Here is a 7,314-nt window from a genome sequence, read left to right as displayed (position 1 = left end):
AAAAAGCTAAAGTGAATAGAGAGAAACACTGTTAACTGATGGTACATGGAGGGGATTATAATCATTGTAATGAAACAAAGTGTATGATTTGTTGAATGTAAAACTGATGATTTGCCCTGTAAACTTTTATGCAATCCACAATAGAAACCATACATTTAAAACAAAACAAAAACTCAGAGTTGTAAGTTCTGTTTGTCTCATTTTAGAAAACAAGGCTCAATTACTTTTGTAGACGAAACTTGAAAAGGAAGCGAGGAGAGTGCTACGTTCCACACAGAGATCGTATTATAGCGTGAATTGGATTAAAATTGTTGAGTCTTGGTAACTGCCCTAGCACAGCTCCTGGGTTGTCTTGTGCAACGCCCTGTCTCCGTGTTCTGCTGCCAAAACTCCCATTACAGCGCTACAGGCCTTATTGACTCATTATTGAGGTTGTTCAGGTGTGGAATGGGTTAGGGATTGCAATACTATCTCATTATGTTGCTTTCTGTCCCATTATTCAAACTCGCCTACAGCCAGCATGCTGGCTATAATGCGGTTGTGTGGTTCAGCAATACACAGCTTAATTCCAGAGGTCCTTTCAAACTCACAGTGAGAATCATATGCAAACAAATGAAATCCCAACTGCTGCACACTACATCCAAATGGTAAGATGCAGTTACAGATTTCAAGTTACATTGCTGAGATTGTGATAAGGGGGCTCATGTGGTCACAGTGAGATTGTGAAGATGAGTTGTAATTGTGACTAACTTGTGAATATCATTATATGTAGAGGAGAAGAAATCCATTTGTTCTTGGTGAGAGTTGTCAGGGATTTAGTATCAACTCTTGATGCCTGAGTCATTGTGCTAAGTCACCTGATAGAATCAACAACCTGACAATTTATCAAGCTGCTTCATTAACATGTGGCTTCCTGGTTTACTTTGATGATCCCCTTTGAGAATTGTACCTCTGACTCTCTCTTTAAGGCAGAGGCTTAAAATGAATTGAGGTTCCAAGAACTGTGAAACCTAGGATAAAATCTGCAGGCAGACCCTTCTGGATATAGAACATTAATGAAATCCACCTTTTTACATTAAAAACAAGTCTGTTACACTGGAAAACCGACTCTTTGGCATACCACCACCACCACCACACTGGAAAGACTGGCAATTTTTTTTCACATATACTGGATATTATGGTAACTAGAGTTCATTTTTGAGTCCTGGTGTGGTGCTGTAGGCTAAGCATTATACTGCTAACCATAAAGTCAGCAGTTCATACCCACCAGTTGCTCCTCAGACTGACTCAACGGCACATAATAGCAACAGAGTTCATTTTAGAACAGAGTTCAATTAGATGATTGGAAATGTAACTGTTTTATGAAAATCTCCACTATATGGTTAAATTCTTCTGAAAAAAATGAACTAACCTCTCTTGATTCTTATATCGTTTTTGTTGTTGTTAGGTGCCGTCGAGTAGGTTCCAACTCATAGCAACCCTGTATAAGGTTTTCGAGGATCAGCTGGTGGGCTTGAATTGCCAACCTTTTGGTTAGCTGGCTGTCCAATGCTTATCCTGCCACACCAGGACTCCAATTATCCTTAGATTGATGGAGAAGCCTCATGTTTTTCCTCACTATGATAATTTGATGACCATGTCAATCTCCTTTGTCATCTTTCTACTATGAATGCTTAGAGCAATTTGCTTCTACCACTACTTTCACTTTTGTTCAACTGGGGTGTGAATGTGACTGAGAACGTTTGTGTGATCTGGGGCAGGGCCGATAACAAGGTAGTATACTCATTCCATAAGGCCTCTTTAGATACTTGAATAATTATGATATCAGAAGCAGGCATGGGGTATAGATAAATGATCATTAGAAGGGATGCTAAAGCATCATACTTTGCTAAATTATCTTGAGATATTATTTAATTTCCTTGAATCACAGTTTCCTCACTGGAAAAAAAAAAAATTAACTGGAATGAAAATGCCTGATTTACTTAAGATCTTTTGAAGCTGGAATGACAGAACAAAAATGGATGTACTGGCATATTGTTGCTGTTTGTTAAGTGCTGTGGAGTCGATTCTGACTCATAGTGACTGTGTATAGGGTTTCGAGGAGCGACCGGTGAATTTGAACTGCCAACATTGCAGCTCAAACTGATTTTATGGTTCAGTGCATTATCCTACAGTGCCACACCACGACTACTACTGGCATATGTTGTTAAGTGCCATTGTGTTGGTTCCGACTCATAGCGACCTTGATAGGATTTCTAAGGAGCAGCTGGTGAATTTGAACCGCTGACCTGGAGGTTCAAACAGACCTTGTGGTTTAGTGCATTATCCCACAGTGCCTACACAAGCACTTCATGTAGTAAATGTCAATTCATGCTGAATATGACCTCTACAAAAATAAATGGCTGTCAGATACAGTTCTGATGCAGAAAATAACAACTACTGTTCTTTAGGCTTGACTCCAGTAGTAAGTTTCAAGCCTTCCAGCTGGGCCACTGATTGCTTAGCTCTCCCACATACAACTCAAATGTGGTTTCACAATATTTCTGCCTCTAGACTGTTAAAGCAACTTATAATGTTGAAAACGCAGAAGTCTTGTGGGAAAAGGCAAAATGTAAAGTAAATAACCTGAAATATGTGGGTACTTAGAAATTCTGCAACCTCAGGATGAAATAGACTTTAGAAGCCCTAACTTTTTGCCCAAACTGTCCTTGCTAATGCAGAAATTTTACAGGAATCCTCTCACATGATTTTGAAGTCATGCTACACGGGGGTAATTGAGGACTTATCTTTTTTTTTGCTTTCCTGAGTATAGTAAAAAAATGCAACAGAGTCAGAAGGCAGAAAGAAATGGGTACAATTGTAGAAATCATAGGAAAATAACTTTACTATCAAAAATACCAACTTTTTCAAATGTCATTGAGACACAATCTCTTATCTTCCTCAATTAAAAGATAAGAGGCAAGAGATTTTGGAATTCTCTCATCTGACTTAATCACTTCTATATTCCTTGTGGATTTCTTCATTTTTATATCTTGAACTACTTCAGGATCTAAAGATGACAGGTCAGTGCCAGGTGGATGCCTTGTAGTTGATTCGTCTTCTTTTAATAATACAGAGCATGACACTATCCCTCAAATCTTGCTCATTCCACTGGGATTCAGATTGTATTAAACAAGTATTGTCTTTCCATGAAATATTCTTATACACAATCACATTTTCCAATGATTTTCATTTACCCTACATTCACTTTTAGTAGACAGCTGGTTGTTTCAGCTCTATAATGTAATGCCTTTATTTTAAGTTCTTGGTTAACTGCTTTGTTTTCTTCACACTTCTTCCTATTAACTGACATTTGACCTTCATTAAGAAGGCTGAAAACCTGCCCACCACCTTCTTCTGCATCTGGCAGCATAATGGCTGTTCTTGGAATAATAGTAATTAACATCTGTGTAAAGTAATTTTTATGCACAGAGATTTGAGATATTAATTAGTGTCATAACAGCCCCGAGAGGTAAGTAATTATAATTCTCACATTTTTTACAGAGGAGGAAACTGAGACACAGCTGGGTTAAGTCACACACCTAAGCTCATGAACAGTAAGCAGAGGAATGGATGGGGACTTGGGAAACATGAGCACTGCTCTGTGTCTGACACTAGGAATCTGTTTTGTGCAAATGCACTGTGTCCTCCAGAGCCTTGGTCAGACTGAAAAATGAATCGGGGATTTCCTCATGGAAATATGAAGTCCCCTGTGAAGGCTTGTGAAATGAATTGAAGACATACATAATGTTAGTCAACCAAAACCTCTTCCTCTTATCATTATTGTTGTTGTTGTTGTTAAGTGCCATCGAGTCGGGTCCGACCCATAGCGACCCTGTACAGGGTTTCCTAGGGTGTAAATCTTTACGGGAGTAGAAAGCCTCATCTTTCTCCATTAGAGATGGGCAAATGTTACTCTTCCCTAAGATATAATCAATAGAATAGTTTGGAATTATGATTATTTGGCTTTTAATTCACAAGTCAATAATTTCCCATTTGATATATAAGATTTAGTCACTATCCTATTACTAACAATGTAGATCTATTTGGCCATGTTTTACTTTATAAGCAACATTTATTGACAAGACTTAAGTTTTGCCATTCTGTGTGTGCATATACTTTTATATTTGTCCATTTACTAGAGAAACAATTTTTTAAAACCATTCCATTTTTACAACTTTGGTACTATTTTTTTTTAACAATTTGAAATTTTTTGTAATTTTTTAAACAAATTTGAAATTTTAAGTTAAAAGAGAATATGTAAATTATGTATTATTTTTTTCCAAACTTTTTCCTGAAAAGCAGGAATTATTCATTACAAACAAAAAAGAAAAAAAAAAAAAAACTTTTAGAAAGGCATGAGATAATTAATAGACCTCTTGACTTGCTTTTATGGACCCTGGTGTGGTGCTGTAGAATAAGCACTGGACTGCTAACCTCAAGGTCAGTGGTTCAAACCAACGGTCTGCTTCTCAGAAACCCTATACAGGGTTGCTATGAATGAGAAGTGAATCAACAAAATTTAATAACAACAGACTGCCTTAATGAAGCCACATGGTTAAAGAACAACTGAGTGGCCTTTCTTGTGTCTTTTGGTTGTTGTTGTTAGGTGCCGTTGAATTGGTACTGATTCATAGAGACCCTACATACAACAAAACAGAATACTGCCCAGTCCTGGGCCAACCTCACAGTCATTGCTACACCTGAGCCAATAACTGCTGCCATTGTGCCAACCTATCTCATTGGTGGCAGGGGAGGCAGTCTTCCTCTTTTTCTCTGACCATCCACTTTACCAAACATGATTTCACTCCAGTGACTGGTCCCTCCTAACAATATGTCTGAAGTATGAGAGAAGAGGTCTGGCCATCCTGGGCTTCAAAGCTGCACCTTGGCTGTACATCTTTCAAAATAGACCTGTTTGTTCTTTTGGCAGTCAATGGTATTTACAGTGTTCTCCTCCAACACCATACCTCAAAAGCATCAATTCTTCTACAGTCTTCCTTATTCACTGTCCAACTTTTGCATACATATGATGTTATTGAAAATACCATGGCTTGGGTCAAGTGCACCTTAGTCCTCAAACTGACATCTTTGCTTTTTAACAACTTAAAGGGGTCTTGTGCAGGAGATTTGCTTATTGCAATATGCTATTTGATGTCTTGACTGCTGCTTACATGAGTGTTGATGGTTGAACTGAGCAAAATGAAGTATTTGAAACGTCAATCTTTTCTCCATTTATATGAATTTTGTTTATTGGTCTAGTGGTAAGGATTTTTTGTTTTGTTTTTTTTTTACATTGAGATGAAATCCATACCAATGGCTGTGGTCTTTGATCTTCATCAGTAAGTATTTTAAATCCTCTTGGCATTCAGCAACAAGGTTGTATCATCTGCGTATCACAGGTTGTTAATGAGTCTTCTTTCAAACCGGATGCCATGTTTTTCTTCACACAATCCAGTTTCTTGGATTATTTGCTCAGCATACAGGTTGAATGAGTATGGTGAAAATACAACACAGAGGCACACCTTTCCTAATTTTAAATCATTCACTGTTCCCTTGATATATTCAAACAACTGCATTTTGGTCTATGTACAGGTTCCTCATGAGCACAATTAAGTATTCTGGAATACTCATACTTCACAATTTTGTCCATAGCTTGTCATGATTCACACAATCAAAAGCCTTTAGGTAGTCAATGAAGTACAGGTAAACATCTTTCTGTTATTCTCTGCTTTCTGCCAAGATCTATCTGACGTCAGCAATGAAATCCCTCATTCCACATCCTCTTCTGAATCCAGCTTGAACCCCTGGAATTTTTCTGTCAATGTACGGTTGCAGCCGTTTTTGTATTATCTTTAGTAAGACTTTACTTGCATGGGATACCAACGATATTGTCCGATGATTTCCACATTCCGTTGGGTCACCTCTCTTTGGAATAGGCACAAATATGGATCTCTTCTAGTCAGTTGGCCAGGTAGTTGTCTTCCAAATTTCTTGGCCTAGATGAGTGAATGCCTCCAGTGCCACATCAGTTTGTTGAAATGTTTCTATTTATATTCCATTAATTCCCAGTGCCTTGTTCTTTGCCAATGACTTCAGTGTGCCTTGGACTTCTTCCTTCAGGATCATTGCCTCTTGATGATATGCTATGGTTGAGCATTGATCATTTCTTTTTGGTACAGTGACTCTGTATTCCTTCCATCTTCTGCATCATTCAATATTTTGCCATTTGTTGTTGTTGTTAAGTGCCACTAAGTTGACTCTGACCTATAGCAACTCTGTATAGGGTTTTAAAGGAGCAGCTGTTGGGCTTGAACCACTGACCTTGCAGTTCAAACGACTTTGCAGTCTGACGCATTACACCCAAGAATCCTTCAATATTTCAAGTCGAGGTTTAATTTCTTTCTTCAGTTCCCCCAGCTTGAGAAATGCTGAGCATGCTCTTCCCTTTTGCACATTTTGTTATAATATTTTACTTTGTCTTCTTGAACTGATCTTTGAAATGTTCTGTTCAGCTTTTGTACCTCCTTACTTCTTCTATTTGCTTTAACATCTCCTTGCTGGAACACAACTTTCGGTCTCTTCTGACATCCATTTTGATCTTTTCCTTCTTTTTTATCATCTTAATGACCTTTTGCTTTCTTCCTGTATGATATTCTTGATGTCATCCCACAACTCTCTGGTCTTCAGTCTTTAGTGTCTAATGTATCAAATCTGTTCTTCAGATGATCTCTAAATTCAAGTGGGATATATTCAAGGTAATATTTTGGCTATCATGGACTTGTTTTAATTTTCTTCAGTTTCAGTCTGAATTTGCGTATGAGCAATTGATGGTCTGTTCCACAATCTGCCCGTGGCCTTCTTTTCACTGGTGATATGGAATGTTTCCACTGTCTCTTTCCACAGATGTAGTCTATTTGACTTCTGCATATTCCTTCTGGTGAGGTCCATATTTATGATAGTTTTTATGTTGTTTAAAAAGGTATTTGCACTGAAGAAGTTACTGGTCTTCCATAATTCTATCATGTGATCTCCAGCATCGTTTCTCTCACCAAGGTCATATTTTTCACTTACTGATCCTTCTTTGTTTCCGACCTTTGCATTGTAATTGTCAGTAATTATCAATATATCTTGACTGCATGGTTGATCAATTTCATACTGAATAAGTTGGTATAATTCTTCAGTTTCATCATCACTAGTATTTGGTACATAAATTTGAATAATAGTGGTATTAACTGGTCTTCCTTGTAGGCATATTGATATTATCCAATCACA

Source organism: Chrysochloris asiatica, unplaced genomic scaffold (assembly GCF_000296735.1).
Source record: "Chrysochloris asiatica unplaced genomic scaffold, ChrAsi1.0 scaffold00212, whole genome shotgun sequence".
Taxonomy (NCBI): Eukaryota; Metazoa; Chordata; class Mammalia; order Afrosoricida; family Chrysochloridae; genus Chrysochloris; species Chrysochloris asiatica.
This window is presented reverse-complemented; position numbering follows the sequence as displayed.